The sequence below is a fragment of the Pinus tabuliformis genome, chromosome 3_2, assembly GCF_031772625.1.
Source record: "Pinus tabuliformis cultivar Carrire ecotype Pingquan chromosome 3_2, CPIR1, whole genome shotgun sequence".
Classification (NCBI taxonomy): Eukaryota; Viridiplantae; Streptophyta; class Pinopsida; order Pinales; family Pinaceae; genus Pinus; species Pinus tabuliformis.
Genome location: NC_142302.1, coordinates 260,741,352 through 260,766,353, shown reverse-complemented (window position 1 = coordinate 260,766,353; position 25,002 = coordinate 260,741,352).

Below are 25,002 nucleotides of genomic sequence, written 5' to 3'. Positions count from 1 at the left end.
CAAAAAATCGTACACCTATTAGTGCAATCCAGAAGACACTAAAAGTGTCCAACAGAATTCGCAGGTGTACATTTTCTAGCCGAATACATTATGAAGTTTAAAAAATCAAAATTCTCCTAAGGTCCAAAGTTTATAAAGCAAAAAAAATTAAGGTTGGGCGTTTATTTCTTCGATAAATGTGCACATGTGGAATAACCTCCAAAAGTTGCACGGTTGCAAAAAAGAATGACTCAGTGATCTAGGACCACTTTACACACTTGGGGCCAATTCTATGACATGATTTTATCCCAGCAAAACCAAATTCGAGTCGCCTTGGAGATATGCAACCCTCAATGGAATCATTTTGTCCTACTCATGTGTATTTATCATACATGTACTAAAAGAGGGAAGAAGGATTGAAATTTTTTCTATATAAACAGGCCACGGGAGAACCAAAATATGAGACATTGTTATGGTGGCCAAATTCCTTTTTGAGCAAACCACCATTGAATTGTTGAAGCCAAAGAAGTGAAGAGCACTAGCATATTAGTCATATTTCTTCTAAGCAACCCACCATCTTAGTGAGAGAAGAGGAATCCACCATTGGAGAGTCTTCACACTTCTTTGAGAGAGAGGAGAAACTTGCAAAGAGATTGAGTTAAGAAACCCCCTTGCTAAGGATTTTTGAGCTCCATGGATCAAAGAATTCTCTTCAAGTGTCTAAGATTAATATATTGTATTCAACCTCTACCACCAACAATTAATAAAAGGAGATTTTCCCATATATTATTGATGTGTTTGCTCCATTTGAGCATTGTTTTGTTTATGTACCTCTTTGTTTGGTTTATGTTTATGTATGAATTGTTTCCACTATTTATGATGTTGTGTTTATTTGAGTCTGTCCACTAACAACACAAAATTTGACTGTGATCCTTTACAGGGAACAATCCCCTACTAAGGGGGTGTCTTTTGGTACACTTGTGCTCCAAAAACACTCAATAGGAATCGTGACCATACTACTCTCTTTTCATTAATCTAGAGATTGTTTTTGCAGGACCTCTTCTCTACACAACCACCCTACAAGGCGCTCTTCACCTCTCTGGATTTTTTACAGGCTCCGAGGCACTGTTTTGAGCCGTGGAAGTGAATTTTTTTCTATTCTTTATTGCCCACGTGCCTTTTTCTCTGGTATATGCGGCCCACACACCTTCTTCTCTAACATACATGAGTTCACGTCTCTATCTGCAAAAACCCTGTGGTCAACAGAAAGCACAAAAAACCTTGTATTTTTTCTCTTTTCTCAGGTGAATGGCAGCCTTTAGTGAATTTCCTTCACCCCTGCATTCAGTATTTTCTTTTTAATGCCTCTGGTTGCTTTACGAACCATAATTGGTGAAGAAATTAGAGTATTTTTCATTATGTATTTTCACATAACCACATAACTTAATTAGGGAGAAAAGTAAGTGGCTAAATTCCATAAATGTTTTCCAAAATATTTTTCTTAAATTTTCTGTAAATCACATAGCTTAATTAGTGAAGAAGTAAGCGGCCCATTATCCACAATTTTTTATACTAACCAAAGCATTTTCTGGGACTAGAAGTAAATGTTACTAGAGAAATTAAGTAATATCTTCTTCCCTCACGTCTCTTAGACGAACTTGGGATTGCATATTGTTGGCTTAGTGGGTCCTGACCTAGGTTCAGAGTTAAGTTTTCCAAACAAATCCCTACGCTACTGGCCCTTTCAGCATCAACCCATGAAGCACAGACTGAAGTCTCACCCAAAGTAGTATGGGGGGATGCTAGAACCAAGATTCCACACCCAGAGATTAGTGTAATGTCGTTTTATGCCCTAACTCTGCCTCTGCGCATATCGATAAGCCTTTTAGGTCTTATCGATATACTTCCTTCAATCAACTTCCATACCTTTGCAAAGGTCTACGACCATCTTTCGCGAAGCCTAAACAGGTGAATAAACTACTTACACACCTCTGTAATTACCCTTAGTTCTGTAGTTAGCTAGATCGGCCTAAGTATCTGATATCTTTAACATGCATTAATATATTCTTCGCCTAAACAAATATTAGTACTTGTGTTCATATAACAATGTAAAATGTGTAGAATTTCGCATCAATACAATACTAAATCATAACCCCATTATTCATCATAACATAAATTCATTCATTCATAACATAAGTAAATGGAAAAAACACAAATATTTCTGGAATAATCTCTTTATTGATACTTCAGTTCCGCTTATAGACTCAAGACTACCCTACACACTCAGCTACAGGGGTGCGTGCACTCAGTTGCAGACTCTACTCTAGGCCTCTATGCACACAGTTGCAGAGCCTCTCTTCTAGTCTAAGACTCTTCGCTCTTTCTACTAATGACCCATTACATTCATTCTTCATTATCTTCTATCTGGCTTAGACTCTCTAAGACTCTCCTTTTTATACAATCCCATGGTACATGGACCATGGCTAAGTCTACTAAAGTCGACACAACTTACATAAAATAAGGGAAAACCCTTTATGACACTTTACTATCTACGAACTCCATGACCACAACTTGTGGAGACTTTACTCTTTACATAACAAAAACTTGGGATTTTTGCCCCAAAATTGACCTTAGGGGACCCTATCCCAACAGGCCCCCAGTAAAAATATCGTGACTCACCCTCGAGTCACTCGAATGGTGCGAAGATATTATTGCGGAGACCTCCTAGTTCGACATGTGCCACTGCTACCTCAACTGCGCTCTGCGTGGCTGCCTGCTTGATCTACTCCGCTAGCTTATCGGTTGCTGGTCCTGCACTGTCTTCCTTTACCTTCTATTGTGTCCTCTGTAGGCTCACCATCTTCTCCTCAATGGTGGCAGAGATAACATAGGCCTCATCCAGCCAACGACCCAATTTGGCCTTGAGGATCGCCTCTTTCCATTGTTTTGCCTCCACTTGTTCGAGCAACTGCTTTGCCTCATGTAGCTTAGCCAATCACTGTGATATAGCGACGGTGTGCGCCGTCACTCTTGCTTTGTCATACTACTACTGAAATTCATGGGCTTATGTGTTCAACCTCTATAGGGTGGGATCTTCTTGCAAAGTTGTAATGACCTCCATAGACTTCTCAAAGAGCGTGGTGCAATTTGCCACTGCGACATCTACTACTACAACTACATCCTTCATAGTGGTTTCATGCTATGCTCTGACCTCTGGTGGAGTTGAAGGCTGTGACTTCAACTCAAGCTCTGTGATTTTAAGGTTCAATTCAAATTGAACCTTGGCTACTTCTGTTTCCGCATCGTGCACACCTGCAACTAACTTTTGAATCTTGGCTTCGAATGGCGCTTCTTCTAGTATGTGCAGTTAGGGAACATTCCTGTAGCCTTCGGATACCATGGCTGTAGTTTGCTCATTCTGCTTCTAAACCTTCTTCCATGCTTCTAGTGCTACTGTCTTCTCAATGAACATCTGTTCATTATTAACTTTGTGCTCGCTGATTAAGCTTAGTGTGCACTATTCTTGGGCCCTGATCTTTGCAATCACACTTGCTTGTAGTGTGTGAAGGAATTCACTGGGGAGCATGACCAAGTTGAGGCCAACATTCCTCAAAGCACTAACAGTAGCCTCGTTAGCATCTGTCTCAATGCTCAGAGCTCCATCAGGCAACGCGACTACCCGGAGATCCAAGAATCGAACCAACTTTGCTGCTTGAGTGGTCCTCGACGCCAAACTAGTTGATGTCACGTTGCTCTATCCTGCATCAGCCTAGAGTCTAGCTATTTGGATCTGCAACTCACGCAGACCCATCTGTATGGCACTTATTGCCGCTTCTTCTTCTTCTCAAACTACTGCAACAGTTCTGTTGTTGTGTCCCTTACCTTATCACCAATATCATCTAAGTCACCCTCTGTCAAGGTGATTGGGTCGAGTTACGACTTGGAAGCTTTGGTCTTCTTTCATTTCCCCTCCTTTTCCTATTCCCTATGGTGCTTTACGCAGAAAGGAGTGCTCTGCTAGTCTCCACAACCCTGTTCTGATTCGTATTCTTCCTTCGTTTGGGGTGAAGGAGATTTCTAACTTCTGTCAGAGCCGCTCTCTTCCTACTATGCTTGTTCCTTTGCGGTGCGCTCTACTTCTGCTCGAGCCTTCTCCTTAGTCTCCTTCTTCCTCTTTTCTACCAACTGCTGAACCTTCAGTCGGGTTGCTTCCTTTTTCTGCTTCTCCACAGACTTGCTAGTCCCAGCGGCCAAATCCGATGGTGTGTGCCAATCTGCTGGCCATTGCTTGAGGACCTCTACAATGGCATCATCCGTAGCCAAGTAGGGAAGATCATACCACTTCTGATCCGGATCCTTTAGCACCCGGATGTAAACACAGTGGAAGAACGCCTTGAACTCTGCATACCTAGATAACTGCTTAAAGACAGTTGGTGACAACTGCAGATTTTAGTTGATGGTTGCATGGATGCTTGTCTCCATCAGTACCCAAAATATTTTTCTTTCGCGAACCCACGCAGCATCCTTTGTGGCCCAAGGAGAAGTAAACTTGGCTACTTATGGTAAATCTATCTTGACTAGAGGAAACTAGTTGTCCTCCAACAACTCCAACGAGACCAGCACAATCGAGAGTAATATCCATGAATAATGAAAGGTCTTACTTTGGTCTTGTGCCTCTCTGTAGTTCACGAGGAACTTGCTGCACAGGTAGCATGCCCAGTTAAACTGTACGCCCTCCATGCACTTAGTTTCCAAAGAGACCACTAGTGCTGGCACCTCGTTTGCACGACACTTTCTTATTACTTTACCAACAAAAATTTGAGTAGCCACTTTCACCGCGGGGTCAATAATGTTGGTAATGGAATACCTGTGCAGCTTTTTGACAAGCTTAAACTTGTCCTTCATCTTCTCAGCGAGGTCACACTCACTCATCTTTCCACCAAACACCTTGGCCAGATTCAGTCTTGAATGAGGTAACAAGGTGATCCTATTGATCAACATATTAGTGATTGGTATCAACTTGCTTAACAAAAAGAAACTGTCATGCACAAGGCATAGCAACTACTTAATGAATGTGAAATTTATGGGGGTGTGGTGGTAGTGAGGCACCCATAGCAAGTTCAACAACCTTGCCTTTTTTACCCCGCGAATCCATTTCACCGGCTTTAGCGCAGTGACACCAGACTCTTTGTAGAAAACTTTCCTCATCAAGGTATCAGTAGCCAGGTGGGGGAACTGCTCGATATCCCCCAAATCCCAATATTCAAGCTTTAGATGTGGGATGCGCGCTAAGCACAGACCTTCAAAAGTTATATTTTTTGGCAACAGGGGTGCGTTGAGGAGGAACTATCCCTCATCTGGGTCCTCCGAGACCTTCACCTTAACCTGGCGTGAAGGGATGTACTCCGAAAGCTTCGAAATAGAGTCTACCCCTCAATATCTATGTCTTTTGCACCCTCCTCGGCCTCCAAGTCTACCACTTTGCCTTTCTCCAGCGTGGTTGGATTTTCTTTTCTCTGAGCCTGTGTGGCTAGATGTTTCCTTGGTGACTCGCGCACTGGCATTGTCTTCTTCTGTTTATCCTTCTTCGGCTTGGGAACCTCTCTCGTTGATGTAGGCTTCAGCCTAGGTGACCTCGGCACCTTAGGCACTGCTGCAGGAACCTCCATACTCACAACCTCAGGGGTGGCTCCCTCAGAGGTGACAGTGCCCCCAATACTAGCAGTCTCAACTGGTGCAGACATGAAGCTGTTAATGAGGTTCTGATCGAACTTAGGATACTAATCAGACATGGGGCTTGCAAGAAAATTCTCAAAGAGCTCACGCAACAAACATCACAACTCAGAAATTCTTAGAATGTAAAGTGTTTCTTGTTGGATGGCCACCTGTAATTTATAGGCAAATTCGAATTCAAATTCGACCATTCCCCCCAAAATCCGCTCATAAATGTGAGATTGGTGGTAGATTTCCAAAGATTTTACACTTGATTTCAGCCTTAAATGCCTTAAATTCCAATCGCCTGCTCCTCCTAACCATCTTCTGGCAATCAAAACATGAATAATGATGGTAACGGTCACTTTTTGGATGCACTGGGTGGTCTCCACCCCTATAGCGTAGCTCCCTTCACACTTTTCTTGGTACTGTGACATCCTCCTATTCTGTACAGACCCCTTGTCACGTAGCTCTACAACCCGGATAGTGTAGTTTATAGTCCTACACCTCCTTGCAGCTGCATGGACTGTTAAGACTATGCTACCGTCATATAGTCAGCTAGGTAGATCCCTGGTGTATGGCTTCAATCGGCTGCCATTTACCTTTCCAGGAAATGGATCTCCATTCAATTTCACAAGCTGAACTTCTCCACCATCAATAATCTCCTTGATAACATACGGCCCCAGCCAATGCATCTGAAATTTTCCTGGAAACTTATCAAACTTGCTATCATATAATAAAACCAAATCATTTACCTTGATGGTGTGCAGTTTGATGTGTCGATTGTGCCATTACTTTTCGCGCTCCTTCTGAACTTGTTGATGGAATCTAGCCAAGAATATTTCTTCCTCTAGCTCTGTCAGCTGCGTGAGCCGCTCTTCTAATGCTCCACGGTCCACCATTCCTGTGAATGCTGCTATGTGTAGACAAGGCACAATGTATTCCATAGACATCATAACTTCTATGCCATAGACTAGCCTAAAAGGTGTTTTTCCAGTCATCTTCTTACAAGTAGTTCTATAAGCCCATAGCACCACTGGTACACGCACGTCCCAATCGTTCCTCTGCGCATTGCAAACCTTTGTTAGCACATTCTCCAATATCTTATTAAATGCTTACACGTCCCATTGTCGTGAGGATGATATGGCTTGCTCTTTTGATGATAAACTTGGAACTCCTCTGTCAGCGCACTGACCGTTTCATTGAGGAAATGTGTATCCGATCACTCGTCAAAATCTTTGGGCAACTGAACCTAGTCAACACATATTCAAAGAGAAATTTCACTATGGTTTCCCCTGTATAGTCCTTCACGGGCCACGCCTCCGCCCATCTGGTCAAATACTCAGTCGCGGTGAAGATATATCGCGCACCCGTCTTCTTTCCTGAGGCTAAATTGGTCCTACAAAATCAATTTCCCATTTTTCGAATGGCTGCAATGATAGATTCAGATTCAAAGTTAGCTCATCCCTCCACAATGGCCTGCTAGTTCTCTAACATGCATCGCACACCCTACAATATGCTTTGGAATCCTTATGCAATGTTGGCCACCACAACCCAGTGCATAAAATCTTCTGCGTTGTTGCTTTTCTTGCATAATGACCTCCCATATCTCCTCCATGAGCTTTAGCTAGGATATTGGTTCATTCAAAAGCAGGCACATAGCGTCGCAGTATCTCGTTCGATCCCATTTTATACAAATGACCTGCAATAACAGAAAAATATTTCGCATGCACCACCAATTCCTTCTTCTGTTGACTCATGTATCCTTCTGGAGTTGTTCCCGTAGTTAGGAAGTGGATGATATCTGTGAAATAATTGTCTACCACATGCACCACAAAGAGCTGCACGTCAAGCAGCCCCTCCTCTAAGTTGGTATGCTCCTCTCTGGTTTCAATGTGCAGCAGATGATTTGGTCCTACTTTCAATATCCCTGGCTTCACGATTACTTCGAAATCATACTCTTGAAATAACAACATCCATCTGCATATTTCCCCCCCAACACAGGCTTGTTGACCAGGTACTTTAATGCAGAATGGTCTGTGTACATCTTAAAGTGTCCACCTAACAAGTAATGCCTTAACTTTTGGAGCACGTACACCATAGTCAACCCTTCGCCCTTTGTCATCAAATAGTTCTTTTTAGCCTTAGAAAACTTCCTGCTCATAAATGCTATTAGGTGATTCAGTTTTCCTTCACCGGCCTGTGTTAGTACTACTCCCAGCGCAATACATGACACATCCACATCCACATGCACATGAAATTCCTTCTTCTAATCAAGGAAGACTAAGATTAGCGCGGTGACCATCTTTTATTTCAATACATCTAGGCTCCGCTGACATTCTTCACTCCAACAAAATATAGCATCCTTCTTCAATAGCTTTTCCATTGGCGTGGTAATTTGGGCATAGCTCTTGATGAACTTTTGATAGTATCCAGTATGACCCAGTGTTGCACACAACTGTTTAACACTCCTTGTCGCCTCCAAGTTAATTATGACCATGATCTTAGCAGGGTCCACCATTAATCCTTGTCTACACACTACATGACCCGACAAGATTCCGAAAGGGACGCAAAATAAACACTTCTTCAATTTTAGTGCAATCTTATACCTCCAACACGTATCCAGCATCAAGTACAAACTAACTACATGGTGCTTTAGCAGCCCAAACACTATCCAATCATAAAAATATACCTCCAAAAACTTGTGAATGAACTCTTTGAACACCGCAATGACTATGCGCTAAAAAATCGTTGGTGCATTCTTAAGTCCAAAAGGCATTATAACATACTGAAAACCTCCCCACTTGGTCATGAAGGTCGTCTTACTCCTGTCTTTTGGTGCGATATTTATCTTATGGTATCCAGAGAACCCATTAGTAAATGAATATGCTTCTTGTCTGCCAACATTATCCAATACCTCATCTGTGAACGGAGTTGGAAAGGGATCATGAACGCAAGCATCATTCAGTTTCTTGAGATCTACACAGATCCTTATCTCATCCTTCTGCTTCTTTTCCTAAACTACCATAGGACTTACCCAATCGAACTCCTCTACTGGTTCAATAATACCTGCTGCCAACATCTTGTCCAACTCCAAGTGGACCTTTTCCTTGTACTTAGGATTAAGGCGATATGGCCTCTGCTTTAGAGGCTTTGTGTCTAGTTTCAACGATATTTTCATCACCTAAATCACCTATTTTCCCCTTCAAGTCTGAAAAATTTGTAGGGAACAAATCTTGGTACTCATGGAGCAACTCAGTGATCTTATCCACCGTAGCATCATCCCAGTAGTCCCCTATCTTCACAAAGTTTGGCTCCACGTTTGTTCCAATGTTCACTCGTCGCGTTTTCAGCGGCGCGGTGATATCAGGATTCTCTATCTGCGCTCCCTCAACTTCGCGGTGACCTTCTACATCCTGGATGTTAATGTTCTTCAAATCCTCCTCTTCTTCTTCAACAGTCACATTGTAGCACTCCAGCGCATGGCATAGTTGGGTGGTCCAATCTGGTTGAATCAAATCCAAGGGATCCTACAAGATTCTAAAGATCGATGCCTTGAACTCTTGCAATGCTTCATCAATGCACTCAAATCCATATTCAAAGCTGAATACCATCAATAATCCTTGCCTCAAAATATGCCATTCATCCATGCCATGGCGAGTCTCTGTTTCCAAGTACCAATTCATTGGTATTACGTCCAAAGTGTGACAGAACATATGCACCCACTTTGGTTGTGGTTTTGCTCCAACAAGATAAGTCCATTTTTCTAAGTGATCATGCGGATCACTCCTGTCATCATATTTCTTTGTCAATTGCACCTTTGGGCAACCAAACCTCACCCTCATCATTCTTTTGTATTCGCACCATACATCAAATTTTTCTTTATGCGTACCCCACCATCTTGCGGGCGTATCGCACATCGCCAAATCCAAGGCTTGGAAGCGATGCTTCTCTGGAACTTCCCTTTCAAATGCATCCAAAAATTTATCTACGTCAGTGAAACCATCATAATAGGGAAAACTCCTTACCTCTGATGATACACAATGTAGGGATTTAGTCATCATGTTATAGCACAATGTAGATACTTCGTGCAACCTATTCTGCTAGCGTTCCAACTCTTCATTTGAATCCGATGTACAAGAATTTTCATGGTCCCAGGTAATGCATCCATCTGCTGTCGAATTCACCCAATATTTTTCTCACACTATTATTTTATAGATTTGGTCCAAGTCATCATCACTTTCATAATCGTGGACTGGTTCAGTATAGCGCGGTCCTTCAACAGGGTCCATAGGTACTACTACGTGAAGTGATTTCCTCTCAAATGACATTGTTCACTTCTTCAAATTGATCACCCCATTCATGTCAACAGCCCAGTTGATCCCAAAGAGCGCAGGGTAAGGATTTTTGTCATAAAAAATCCCTATTACTTTGAAATCAGCCAATGCACTTGTGCCTTAAATATCTATTGTCACTCCCTGTAATCTTCCCATGGGGATGATCTTTTGTTGATTCCCCGTACTCAATTGAATTGGAAACCATTGTAGCGCAGGTCTCCCCATTCTTTCCCATGTTTGTTTAGGCAAAAAAATTCGCATCTGACCCAAGATCCAGAATAACTTGGTCCATTTCATACTCTCCTATTTGCACGGTGAGCCTCATCTCACGCCCTCTTCTTGCCTTATGCTTATAAATTTTCCTGACTACGCAGGGTCCTTCAAGAGAATTTTCTTTACCAAAATATTTATTGATCAACTCCTGTAATCCCTTTACTGCCTTGCTATCACATAACAACTTCATACAGGTCTCCAAAACGGTAGTAAGCATGGATGGGTCCATTTCTTCAGACTACTTGTCTTGACTTCCTGAAGTAGAAGCCTCAGCGAAGCTTTTCTTTGCTTCCATGAAGGTTTCTTTCGCCTACTCTAGATCAAAGCCAACCTCCTTCTTTGGAGCTTTGTGGACCCATTCACTTTCTTCAAGCTACTTCCCCTTATCTTCGCTAGTCGTCATTCCACTTCGCAGCACGATATTCACATTAGGATCCTCTTCATGGGGTTCAACCCTCATCATTTGTAGGTTCTAGGTAGGTTGTTGAGGCTATGTTTCCTTTTTGCACATCTTAGCTATTAATACAGGGAATTATTTTGTCATTTGGTCAAACTAAGTACAACATCGGCACGACAGGCGGTTCAGGTTCATACATTCTCATGCGTAGTGTCCTAGTCCTCCACAATTGTAGCAAATAACTTGTCCTCGACCTCTCCTAGGTCCTCCTCTGCCTCAGCCTCATCTGTGCCCATGATATCCTCCTTGCACTCCCCCAACACCTTGATATAGGCCAAGATTTTGTCTGCATCCAATATGCGGGCATTCTCTCCATCATTAACTCATAACTATGACAATTGTGCTCATCGTGACCTATTGATTTGCAAAAGTTGCAGAAGAGCTTTTGTGGTGTCTGTCCAAATTTCTACAACAAGTGACAATTGTCTATCACATGTTTCCCAGCTACTTGACAGATAGCACACCATAGAACGGGCCTTGTACTTGGCCCTGCTTGAGCTTTCAGCCTCAAAGGCATCGCCCCTCCTCCTGTAACATAATTCGTGAAGACAGGGAAATGATCTTTATCATGCCCCTCACTCTTACATTTCAAACACCAAACTTCTTCGCGCACTTTCGGCCGAGCCGCTCTATCCTTCTTCAGACTTTGGAATTCTAGGAAAAGAATCTGCAACTTTGCTTGAATCTGATGAACTCCTAAAGCAAAATCTTGAATCTGTGTTTCATGCAGTCTCATCACTATCTCCAGGGCTTTCGCCTGGGTCCCAATCTTTAACTATGATAAAGCAACCCTTAAATGAGGCAAGAGTGAAGCCACAAACCATTTGCAATGATGTCCATCCGTAAGATGCATGTTAGCTTCGTGGATCTTGCATTTTAGTATTTGTCCATATCCTAGGGTGTCTTGCCCGGCTTCATCATGATTTCCTTGAATCCAATTATTGATTGTGCTTTAGACTTGGGCTTACTGAATTCCTTATTTAGCGTAGTCTGAATGTCTACCAACATAGCTGTCAGGTTATCAGTGCAGTACCTAATGTACCACATTAGCACGCGCTCCTGTAAAGTAGTAACCAATGTTGCTTTCTTCATCTGAGCGTCTGTAATATTCTGAGCTTTCCACACAACCTTCATAATGAACCAAAACTAGTCCAGGTTCTCATTTCCAAAGCCCCTGAACATGAGCAACTTCACTTTATTCACCATATTGAACGGTGGAAGAGCTGGTGGCAGTGTGGGCGAAGGTGTATGCTATGGAGGTGAAGATGGAGGTGGATGGGGTATTCACAGGAACCCTTGCCTTATTAACTGGACAATGCTCTGTGACGAAGCCTGTGCTTCTCCTTCATCATCACTTAGAGGAGGCTCAATCAGTAGGCTATATTCAGGTCCTATTCTCCTTCTATCCCTGAATAAATTTCCACTTCGCATAGCTATAAACATCAAGGTAATTGCATAACCCTATTTTCACACAAGAGAATTCTAATCCAAGTAATCAAATATCTCAAATAGTTACCTTGCGGTCCCTCGAAGAAGCATCACTCTGATTCACTATAGCTGACCAAGGTATCGACCACAAACTCTGTCACAAATCCTTCGATGACACAATCAAGCCAGTGATTGGTAGCACACACGATCTTATCTTCAGAGGCTTCCAATCTTCACACTAGCTTCGGGGTCCACACTATTGGACCGTTAAGCCTCCACCTTCCCTGGCCATCTGCCAATTTAGCAACCCACTTGTATAGATCGATTGGGAAGGAACATATACTTGTCCAACCACTGTTCTTTCGTCAATCGTGGGTTCTTGTTTTCTTGCACCATGAATTTGTGGATCTTCCTATCCAACCACTCCTCAATTTATTTATTTATTGGATTCTAGTGATGGGACATCACACATCTCTTTATGTAGATCCCGGTCCCGGAAACAGAACCATTTGTTGGCTTAGTGGGTCCTGACCCAGGTTCAGAGTTAAGTTTTCCAAACAAATCCCTACACTACTAGCCCTTTCGGCATCAACATGCGAGTGTGGACTGAAGTCTCACCTGAAGCAGTATGGGTGGGATGCTGGAACCAAGTTTCAACACCCAAAGATTAATGTAATTTCATTTTATGCCCTAAATTTTCCTTCGCAGATCGATAAGCCTTTTAGGTCTTATTGATATACTTCCCTCAATCAACTTCTAGACCTTCCCGAAGGTCTATGACAGTCTTTTGCGGACCTTAAACATGTGAATCAACTACTTATGTGCCTCTGTAATTACCCTTAGTTCTGTATTTACCCAGATTGGCCTAGGTATCTGATATCTTTAACATGCATTAAGATATTCTTCATGTAAATAGATATTAGTACTTGCGTTCATATAACAATGTAAAACGTGCAGAATTGCACATCAATACAGTATTAAATCATAACCCCATTATTTATCATAACATAAACATATTCATTCATAACATAAGTAAATGGAAAAAACACAGATATTTATTGAATAATCTCTTTATTGATACTTCAGTTCCGCTTACAAACTCAAGACTACCCTACGCACTTAGTTGCAGAGGTTTGCACACTCAGCCGCAGACTCTACTCTAGGCGTCTGCACACATAGCTACAGAGCCTCTCTTCTATTCTAAGAGTCTTCTCTCTTTCTGCTAATGACCCATTACATTCATTGTTTGCTATCTTCTATCTGCCTTAGACTCTCTAAGACTCTCCTTTAGGTACACTAAAGCTGACACAACTTACATAAGAGAAGGGAAAAACCTTTTATGACACTTTACTATCTATGCGCTTCACGACCACAACTTGCGGAGAATTTACTCTTTACATAACAAAAACTTCGGCTTTTTGCCCCAAAACTTGGGCTTTTGTCCCAAAATTGACCTTAGGGGACCCTGTCCCAACACATATGAAAACCTTCTCGAAAAAATTTGAATTTCCATATGCCTTATTAAACTCAACATAGTTTAATAGGAAAAAAGTAAGTGGCCCATAATCCACAAATATATTTCTTTTTTCCATGCAAGGAACAATCAACACTTAGTGTAATTAGAAGGATAGTGAAAATGATCATCACATATCCACATCTTATAGAACTTTTTATGTTCACTTGCATCATGCACTAAGCCTTCATATGCTTTGTACTCAAGAAGCCTCCATTTTTTTGAGATTTGGGTAATTAGTCTATTTTTGGCTTAAAAAATCACTCCATAACTAAATTAAGACTCTAAAAAAACCATAACTTGCACTATTTAAATTTCCCCACAGGGGCCACCAAAAAATTTATAGTTTAGGTTAGGACCATTAGGGGTAGGCATCCCATAAGCCTCCATGGTCATGTTACACAATTGAAACACAATTTTTGACTTTTTAGGGAGCTTAAAATACTTCAATCATCCCACGGAAAAGAATACCTGAGCATGGAAAAGAGTCGATTCAGAGGGGGTTCAGCTTAGGTCCAGTGTGCATGGTACTCTTTGGGGTTACCTGAACCATCTAGTGCTCGATACTGGTAATTGACTACCAAGAAGCTAAAGACTCGAATGCTCACGTGGGATGAAGGTACTTAGTGACCAAATCTAGGACATCCTTTCCCTATAGGTGACGGTGCAAGCAACATTCAAGCTTCATTACCATTACCTTGGTTGACTCTTAGGCTGCTGAAAGGCATAGCCAGTTCTTTTAAGACGTTTCCCCAGGACCCATCAGAAGATATCCCCTCAAGGCCTAGTTACTTTGAGAGTGGATAGGACGATTAAGTCTACATATGACCTTTCATCATACTTAACAAACAAAACACTTTTTTCTTATTTTCTTGACCACATAGTTTAAATTAAAGGAAAATAAACCATTTCTATATATATATATATATATATATATATATATATATATATATATATATATATATATATATATATATATATATATCTATATATATATATATATATATATATATATATATATTTTTTTTATGTATGTGATCCAAATGCATTGATATTTATCTCCTTCCCTCATCATACACAAAGTAACACACATTTTAAAATGACACAAAAGAGTACCCCACAACTCCCCATAGATATAGATGTTTTTTAAACCTCCCCCCATTACTGGGAGGTGTTCCAGGACTACCACCATTTAGGTGGAGATGACGTCACTCAGCCACCATTATTGGGTCTTTCTTTATTGGTGCATATTTGCTTAGAACTCCTCCTCGGCAAAGAACACCCTTCACCACTCAGGAAGGATCCCCACATGCTACCCCCTTTGGGAGTGCACACACCTCTCCTCTGGACAATCCTCGAGATACCCATTGAGGTAATTCTCTCGCGACATCCCCATAGAGGAATTCGTTACATATAACTTTCTAGAATCGTTTTACAATGGAAGGTAATGCACAAATCCCATTCTTAGCTTCACTAAACCTAATGGAGTTAAGCAAGCTAACTAATGACCTTATTTCCCATGGTTGAAATTAGCCAACTATGCCGACTAAGCTCCCTTCAGTCATTCCAAAATTCGAGGGAAAGCGGGGCAAAGACCCAGGAAACCATGTCATGACATTTCACCTATGGTGTTCTTCTAATAGTATCACAGAAGATACTATTAGCTTAGGACTATTTCAATGCATCGTAATTGGGCCCTCCATGAAATGGTATGTGGAATAGCCCTCTACGTCCCACGGGAACTTTAGCTCATTAGCTACTGCTTTCCTCACCTTCTTCTAGATCCCAGTCCACCATGATTTGGGTCTGGAAGTCCTCACCAACTTCAAACAAACACCTGCTACTCACATCTTAAACCATCTCCATGAATGGCGAAAACGTGAAATCTTTAAGATCCCTCACATGTGAAATCTCTAAGGACGTGGAAAATTCATCCCTTCAAACCGAGGAAGAAGCCATTAGTAAATCCAAACAGCTTGATCTTATATATACCCAGCCTGGGTACATTTATCATGTGCTTCCAGATGCCCTTGCCTGCAAACTTATAAAGAGATCCTAGACGCATCCAATGCTATTGACGAATTAATTGGGTCCCTATCCCAAAATCACTACAACAACAACCACCAAAACCCTGGGTATTCGTTCAATGGCCAAGCATATGATGCTATGTACGACGTACCACCATTTCAACATACAAGGTACTATAATGATCAAACCACACCTATGCAGAACATAGTCAACCGGGTTAAGCAATACCAGCCCCTGCAAGGAGGCTCATATCTTCCCCCTCAAGGGAATCAATACTCCTCCAGGAATACGGACATGATGTCCACTCCCCTAAGTCATTACATTAACCAGGGACAAGGAAGCCATTATTCTCCTTTCCCAACACAACAATAGAACATCCCACCGACGCAAAATAATGCATAGGTGAATCTAGTGTAACCTTCTCTCACTCCAGAGCAACAATCGAAGGAACAACTGAATTCAGTTAATCCTTCCAACACTGCTAAGAAAAAAATAAAAAGTAAGCCAAAAGGAAAACCTTAGTGGGGGCACATAAATCAGCAGCCACCCCTAAGGGCATCGGGAAGGTACAATCCCAACTAGAACCAAAACCAGGGAATGACCAAAAATAACCCACAAAAACAAGGCAAGAACACAAGTCCGTGGACTAATCATGCATGCGCTATCTGTGGGGAGTACGGTCATTATACCCACCACTGTCCTCAACTTCCTGACTTAAAAAGGATACAAGATAGTAGGGGGCAAGGTGGTCAACAAGTTGTAGTGATGTTAGACCCCTTCCCCCATCAAGGAGTCATTAACACCCAACAACAAACTCCCCAAACTCATCCATCTGGAGGGAACCTCCATAATACTCCTAATCATGATATTTTCATGACAGGGGAAGATATCCTTTTGAAAACAAGGAATCAAAGTTATGAAGCTCCCCCAGATCCCAATCCATCCACCTCAGCCATGGAAATATCTATAGGGTCATTGACCATCCCTCGACCTTCTATAGAACCCATGCATAAAATGGTCGATGGACCCTTATGGTGTGCAGGACACAACTCGAAAGCAACTCATAGCTACAACATATTTTATGACTTAGCACAATCACCATTAGCTATGTCAGTGTTAAAGGTCATGTAAACATGCCCAACCCAGCAGAAAGTCTTACTTTCCCCTCTAGGTGCAATCGACCCATCCAATTCCCACCTAATGCCCTTTGACTTGGACAAAAATACTCCATGGCTACCCTCAGCCATCTATTTCTAAATCCCTATCTCAGTACAAAATATCAACATCCATCATTGCATCATTGATGAAGGGGCTTTGACATCTATCATTTCCTAATCCATTTGGCAGAAATTAGGATCCCCTGAACTTAAGCCTTCTAACATAACTCTTAGAGCATACGATGGACACCATTCAACCCCTGTCAGTTTATACCCTATTGTGCAAGTTAAGTTGGATGGAGAAACTATGTTAATAGACATTTAAGTACTAAACACCTAGTTGGATTACAACATCCTACTAGGCCAAAGCTATATGTACAAAATGCTCGCAGTCACGTCATCAGTGTTCAAAATAATGATGTTCCCCCATGAGGGAAAGATCATTACCATTAATAAACTCTCATATTATGAGAAGGAAACCTTACCCACACCAGATAACATATTTCCCTTAGTCACGTCCTCCCATGAGGTGATCACTACTTACATAGAGCTCAGCCCAGGCTAGTTTAAGGCAACAAATCTTTTAGGGCCACATTGGGTAGGGTCCCCCTAGGTCAAATTTTTGTAAGGAACCTCCATTTTGAGGAGAAGAACGTGCTTTACACAGTGTTTTAGGAGTCATAGGGGATTTAGGGTGGGTCAAAACCCTTTATTTTTTAAAAGGATGGGATCAAATCGTATGTTTTGAGTTCCACCCATGGTTTGCGGACCATGGTACTGTAAGGGAAAAAAAATATATAAAGGGTTGTATTAGTAATTCAAAGGTAGGTAATGAATTTCTCGTGTTTTGAGTATGTAATTGTCATATCTTTTTGTTTTCGAGTGAAGGGGAAGCATCCTGCAGCTATGTGCGCGGAGACCTTGGTAAATCTGTAGTTGTGTGCACAAGGTAAGAAAGATTGTAATTCTGAAGATCTAAAGATAATAAAGAAGATTTTGAAGGCATATCTGTGTACTTACAAGTTGTGCTTATTTTATGAAATTACAATTTACTTCTGTGTTGCACAAGTAAAAGATAAGATCAGAATTGATGTATGAACGTTGTTACAATTAATTACAGTTAAGGTCCATTGATTTACGCACAATAGATAGCTTTTAGATTTGCAGGTAGTCATTTTGTATGAATATATCAAATTAAGTATAATACTAAGTAAGATCTCATAGTGCAGATATAGATCTAAGACTAAGTCAAGATCCATACTCCATATCCTTTTGGATGCAAAAACCTAGTTCTAGCATCCCCCAGTATCGCCTTGGGTGAGACTGTGGTTTGCATGAGCATATCGTTTCCAAAAAGGTTAGTGGTAGAGGGTTTGTTGGTTAGAAAAACTAATTTTGAACCTGGGTCTGAGCCCCTCAAGCCAACGAATGGCTTTGTTGCCAAGATTGAGATCTGTTTGAGGGATATGTGATGTGGCATCTGACTAGAAAAGAGATTCAAGATCGGGTGCTTGCAGAGGTATATCTATACAAACGGTTTAGTCAATTTAATGTCTCCTAAATTACTACATAAGTTATCAATCCAGGAGTCGTAAACTGATGAAGTGTAGTGCACTGTATGTGCTAGACAACCCTTTTCTTACCTCACTATTTGCAGTTTTATCTTGTTTTGGGGTTTTCTTCTTGTTGGTCACCTAAAGTTTTCTAATGCAATAGAAACCCTAATCTTCTAGTAAAGCAAAATTTTTAAGAATACTTTTAAAGATCAAGTGTGGATGTAGAGTTGAAGACAAGGTTTATGCTTCTTATGATAATTTCCAAACTTTGAACTTAAGAGATCTTAAAACATGCTTTCTACAAAATCAGAACTTGAATAAGAGTGTAAACATGCAGCTACATAAACCAAACTAAAAATGAAGTGATGAAAGTGAGGTTACTATCTCTGTTGTCCATCCTAATTGCAGAATTGAAATCTAATAAACTGCTACAACTCAAAACCAAAAAGTAAAGAAACTAGAAAGTAGTCAATGATTTCATCCATAATCACAATATTTCGTCAATTAACTTCTACAACAGGGTTAAGCTAAAGACTCTGGAAATATCATCATAAGGCATGAAAATAATGACATATAAATTATCTAATTTGCACACTAATGAAAGCAAAGTCAATTACTTCATCTATAATCACAATATTTCATCAATTAACTTCTAAAATGGGGTTAAGCTAAAGACTTCGGAAATATCATCATATAGCATGAAAGAACTGACATCTAAACTATTTACTTGCATACTAATGAAAGCAAAATCAATTACTTCACCTATAATCACAATATCTTGCCAATTAACTTCTAAAACGGGGTTAAGCTAAAGGCTCCAGAGATATCATCATATAGCATGAAGAACTGATATCTAAACTATCTTGAACAGTAAACAAATCTTACTAATAAAAGCATAAACAACTGAAATTGAAAACTAAGGTTCAGCAGAGGAAGCAAGTCTTAAATCACCACTTGATGCAAAAACTACACTAAGAAGCTCGAGCATAACCAGACTTAAAGACCTATTCTGAAGTGCACTTATCAGTGTTAGTAGAAAATGTGACAAGCTGCAAAAACATGTACAGGATTAGAATGATTAAAATCATAAGAAAAACATGAGAAATGTACAACTCGAATGAGAGAAAATATACATGAAAAACTATACAAAAACAAAAGAAGAACCTCAGCTACACAGGGGCCCTCTGCACAGCTTTGGATTAACACGTTATTACTTCAAAACACGCTCAAACATCCATGTGAAAAACATAGTTTTATATTATGAAACAGAGTAATATATCTCTCGGTTACACAACTGCAAAATAATGCTATAACAACGATATCAAGAACTAACTATCTGCGTTGCAAGCACTTATATTTATAGAGAAAATGGATAATTGTATCTCAGAGGAATTTCTTCAGCAATAGACACGTGAACAAGTCAAAATCTAAGGATTCAGCCTTTCGGTTGCCATGAGTAGTAAATCTATGTGAGGTGGATGTTGGATTGCGTTATGGAGATGGCCTACAGGTGGCAAAAACAGATCCACAAGTTCAGGAATGGATTTACGCTTCTTTTATGTGTAGGAACAGAGTCCTAGTTGACGTAGAACTCTCTGTTGACCACCCTTTGACTGGGACCTTTCCTTCTGAATTTGGCTAAGTAAATAGGACCTCATCCATGTGTGGATCATTCCTGAGTTGCCCATGTGTCTCATTCCTCCTACTGACACTTGTAACCTACAAAACAATGAAAACGGCTGTGGAATTGCGAGTTAGCTGTGGAAAGTGGCTACATTCCATAGCTGATAAACAAAACCTAGATCAAATAGCACACACAATGATATAATTTGAAAATCACTCAAATACACTCCTGAAATCAACATGTAACAACTTTTGATAGCTTAGGATGCACTGACATGGGAAAATAGAAGAGAAAGGGTTCAAGAAAATGCTTGGAAGAGAGGTAATTTTGGGGCTCAACATACCCCCACTGTGAAGATGTTGCATGTCCTCATGCAACCAAAATTGTAACTATCCTCCCTTCAATTCATCTGCTCTGAAACTTCTGCTAAGACATCCAACCTTTTCTTCTTCTTTCTTGTTGTCACTATCATCCTGGGCTTCATCATAAGACATTTGTACTTGAGATTGATGAGGGCTCTACTCAACCTCCTATTCTCCTTCTTCAGTTTTCTATTTTTCTTATGCCATAACCCTAAGTGTAGCATGGTATTGTCATGGATAATTTTGTCCAATTTGTTTTTCTCTTTTAATGTTTCATTCTCCTTTTGGATATGCCTGTTTAGGACTTCCAGCTCATAAATTTATTGCTTCAATGACTGAATCAAGGTTTCCTGAGTTGTGCCTAGCTGATTAAATGAAGTTCTGTGTTCTGCTGTAGTTGTCTTCTATTCCAATGATTCAATGAAATCATACATCTGTTGCTAAGTTTGATCAATTTATGGAGTTGTCTTCCTTGGACTAGTTTCAAAATCTAACTGAGGAGAAGGAGAATACTATGGACTTTGATTAGGTGGAGTGTTTTCTGGTGACTGATCTGGAGTTTCACCTCCCAGGTCTATGAATTGAGCTCCTTTGATTTGTGTCTTCTTCAATTTTCCCTTTAATCTAGAGCTTCTTCTTAGACCTTGTGAGCTTATGTCTCCCTTTCCTATGCTCTGTTTCTCCTTTCCTTTTTGTTTTGCCTTAGTTGACTGTTCTTTAAGATGAATTAATCTCTCAGAAAGCACTTTCTCTTCCTCTGAAGAAGGCTCAGGAGTCTGGTAAATGTCTTCAATTTTCCTCCTTCATTTCTGTTTTGCTTGTTTCCTAATCTTAGTTAATGTTTCAGAAGGCAATTCTTCTTCATTGTTTTTCTTGGTCACACTAGTAGGAGTATCTTGGATTGTTAAAGTTGTTCTTTTCCTCCTACTTTTCTTTGCTGAACTCCCCTCAGGCACTTCAGGAGGGTCTTGGAAGAAGTTCCTAACTAGGAATTTTTCCCATGTATCTTCCCTCTCTTTCAAATGATTTTCAACCAGGATCCTAATAAGGCCATGATGGTAGAGATGAGGTTCCACATCATCTGTATTCTTTTGCACAGTAGTAGACATTTTTCTCAAACTATTCAATAAGAAATAAGGGAGGTTGATAGTTTCATTCTCCAAGAAATTCATTAATAATATGATATGATACATGTACATGGAGCCATACTTGCCCTCACATGTAATGAATTTCTGAATGATCAATAGCAGACTAGTCCATTTCTCTTTTAAGGCTGAAACGAGAATTCCTCGTTTAAAGATTGATACGTTCATACCTAGATTACGAAGAATGACCCTCCAGACCTTTTCATCGAAATCCTTGTTCTTAAACCATCTCTCCCCATCTTGTGGAAGCTCTGTGGTTGCTGCAATTGATGACTCTGTCACTGGAAATTTGAAGTCCCCAATTTCAACTTCTACACCATTGAAATATCTTGTAAACGTTTTTGTAACCTCCTTATTATGACCCTTGAATTTCTTAATAAACTGCAACCATCTTTCTTTCTTCAATGTGCTCTTAAGTTGTGGGTATCCTTCCATGAATTTAAATCCTTTGGGCTCTGTTCTCACAATAATACCCATTCTTCCCTCTTACTGTGAAGACACTTATCTAAATGATAGTTTTATGGGAGAAGAGCGGTTATGTGAGCGTAAAATAGAAGAGGGCCATGGAGAAAATCGGTGATTATGAAATGGGAAGAATACTGAGCATGAAATGAGAGAGGGTTTACGGAGCAGAAGTTTGTGTAAACAAATAATGAACTGAGGATTGTAAAACCTGGCGTGAAAATGTGGAAGCAGAGTGTCACTCGTGAAATTTGCAAAATTCAATGGAGTTTGAGTTCATAAAAGGCTGCGGAGTGGAACGTCAGTGGGTTCATAAAAACGCTACGGAGTGGAACGCTAGTGGAAGAGAGCCGTATTCAATCAGCTCATGTCTGCATGACTAGCCATTTTAACAAGTGTAATGAGGGTGTACGACTAAGTATGAGTTAAACTCGAAAATGGATTATGAGACCGTTATGATTGATACGGAGGATATGGTGGAGTTAAGGAAACCATCAAGTGAAACCATTACACGTTATGGAGCTATGCTTTACAAATTATACAAATTATGTGTTTGAAATGTTATTTGAAAATGGTTTTGTCCATACCTTGGAATCATATCTCTTTCGTTTTGCTAACTTTTAATTGGTTGCCTCTATAGGTGCTTTTTAGGTGCTGATGTCTTCAAAGATATTTTCCTTCCATACCTGCATCTTGCTTTTATTATTATTTGGCTAATCACTTGACTGTCACTGTAGAGTAACAGATTAGCTACGGAATCAGCGATGAGCTGCGGAATCAGAATTCAACTGCGGAAACTGACATAGTGAATAACATATGACTTGGCAAATGAATGGAAATGAAAAATGACTGTATGGATGATACATGGAAAGCTGAATATGAAGAGAAACTGAATTTTTTTTTATTGATGGAATGTGGTGACAAGATGGAGCAAAATGAAATGGAATGGAATGAAACAAACTATGAGTGAAATGAGAGATTTTTTGGAAAATATAGGGCGTCAGAATCTTCTGATTTTTGCCCTATATTTTATGTATAAGATTGCCAATCAGTGATTGGTTTTCAGGTTTATACATTATTATTATTTTTTTAGATGATGATGAAAAAAAAAGATTAGGCTGGTGGAGAAGAATGATTCTTCTTCACCAGCCTCATTGTAGAATTATCTTGAAAGATTTTGATAAACTCCTCCTTTGAGAGTGGCTTATGATAGATCTTCAATCTATGACCATTCACAATGAGAGGAGTTTGATGCTCATCATTTGTTTTGATTCTTACCACTCCATTGCTAAAAACTTTTTCAATCTCATATGGCCCAAGCCAATGAGTCTGCAATTTACCTTGAAAATCTTTGAACTTTGAATCAAATAGAAATTTCCGATCTCCTTCTTGAAACTTTTTGTCCTTGATGTATTTTTCATGCCACTTAGCTCTCTGCTACTGAAATAGATCACTTCTTTGAACTTCTTCTTGTCTAATCTCATCTAGTTCATTCAATTGCTCCAGTATATGCTTTTGAGCTTTTGATAGATCCATTCCCAACTGAATTTCCATCTTGAAGGTTTTAACTTGGAACTCAGTGGGGAGCAGAACTTCCTTCCCATAAACAAGTTCATAGGGAGTGTGTCCCGTTGTGTTCCTCGATGTAGTTCTGTAGGCCCATAAGGCTTCAAGAAGCCTTTCTGCCCAATCTCTTCTATGTAGATGCACAATCTTGGTAATGATTCCTTCCATTAATTTATTTGTGAACTCCACTTGACCATTTGCTTGCGGATGATAAGGAGTGGATTTCCTATGCTTAACCTTGTACTCTTCCATAAGCTTCTCCATCATTCTGGATGTGAATTGACTTCCCTAATCTATCACAATCTCCCTTGGAACACCAAAGCGAGTAAGAATATCCTCATAAAGAAAATTAACTACTGTATTTTTAGTAGCAGAAAATAATGCTTTGGCTTCTATCCATTTAGTGACATAATCAGTGCATACCAATATATACCTTTTTTGCTTGGATGGAGGATTAATAGGTCCAATAAAGTCTAAAGCCCACTTTTCAAAGGGTTCAATGAGTACCTGAGGTTGTAATGGCATCTCATTTGAGGGGGTAGGTTTCCCTACCCTTTGGTAGCTATCACACCTTTTGACATATTGTTTTGCATATTTGAAGAGGGACGACCAATAATATCCTAAAGAAAAGATTTTATAAGTTGTCCTCTTGTCAGCAAAGTGTCCACCACACGGTTCACCATGACATGCTTTGAGAATATCAGGAATTTCATCTTCCCTGACACATCTTCTGATCACAAAGTCTGGCCCTGTTTATACAATTTATTAGAAATCCATGAATATATTGAACTATTCTGAATAATATTTCTTCATTCACTAGGAAATAAATGTGGAGGTAGTTTCCCTATAACCAAATAGTTACCCATATTTGCAAACCAAAGAGTTTTAGTAGTTACTGCAAATAAGTATTCATTAGGAAACTTATCCTCTACAGGAGAATCTTCTTTGATATTCTGAATCCTAGACAAGAAATCAGCAACTGTGTTTTGTTTCCTAGGTCTATCTAACACAGTAATATTGAATTCTTGTAAAAGTAGGAGCCATCTTGTAACTTTGCCATTAGTAGTAGGTATGTTCATCAGATATATAATTGCGAATGATCAGTATGAATAAAAGTTTCATAGCCTATTATATAATGTCTGAACTTATTAATTGCATGAACAACAGCTAAGAACTCTTTTTCAGTCACAGTATAATTTAACTTAATGTGAGTCAAATTTTTACTAGTATAGTAAATGGCATAAGGAACCAAGTCTTTTTTTTCCCAATACAGCTCCTAGAGCTGTATTTGAAGCATCTGTAGAAATATGGAAAGGAAGTTTCCAATTTGGTCCTCTTAAAATAGGTGCTCCAGATATTCTTGCTTTCAAAGCTTCAAATGCTGATTGGCAATCAAGACTCCA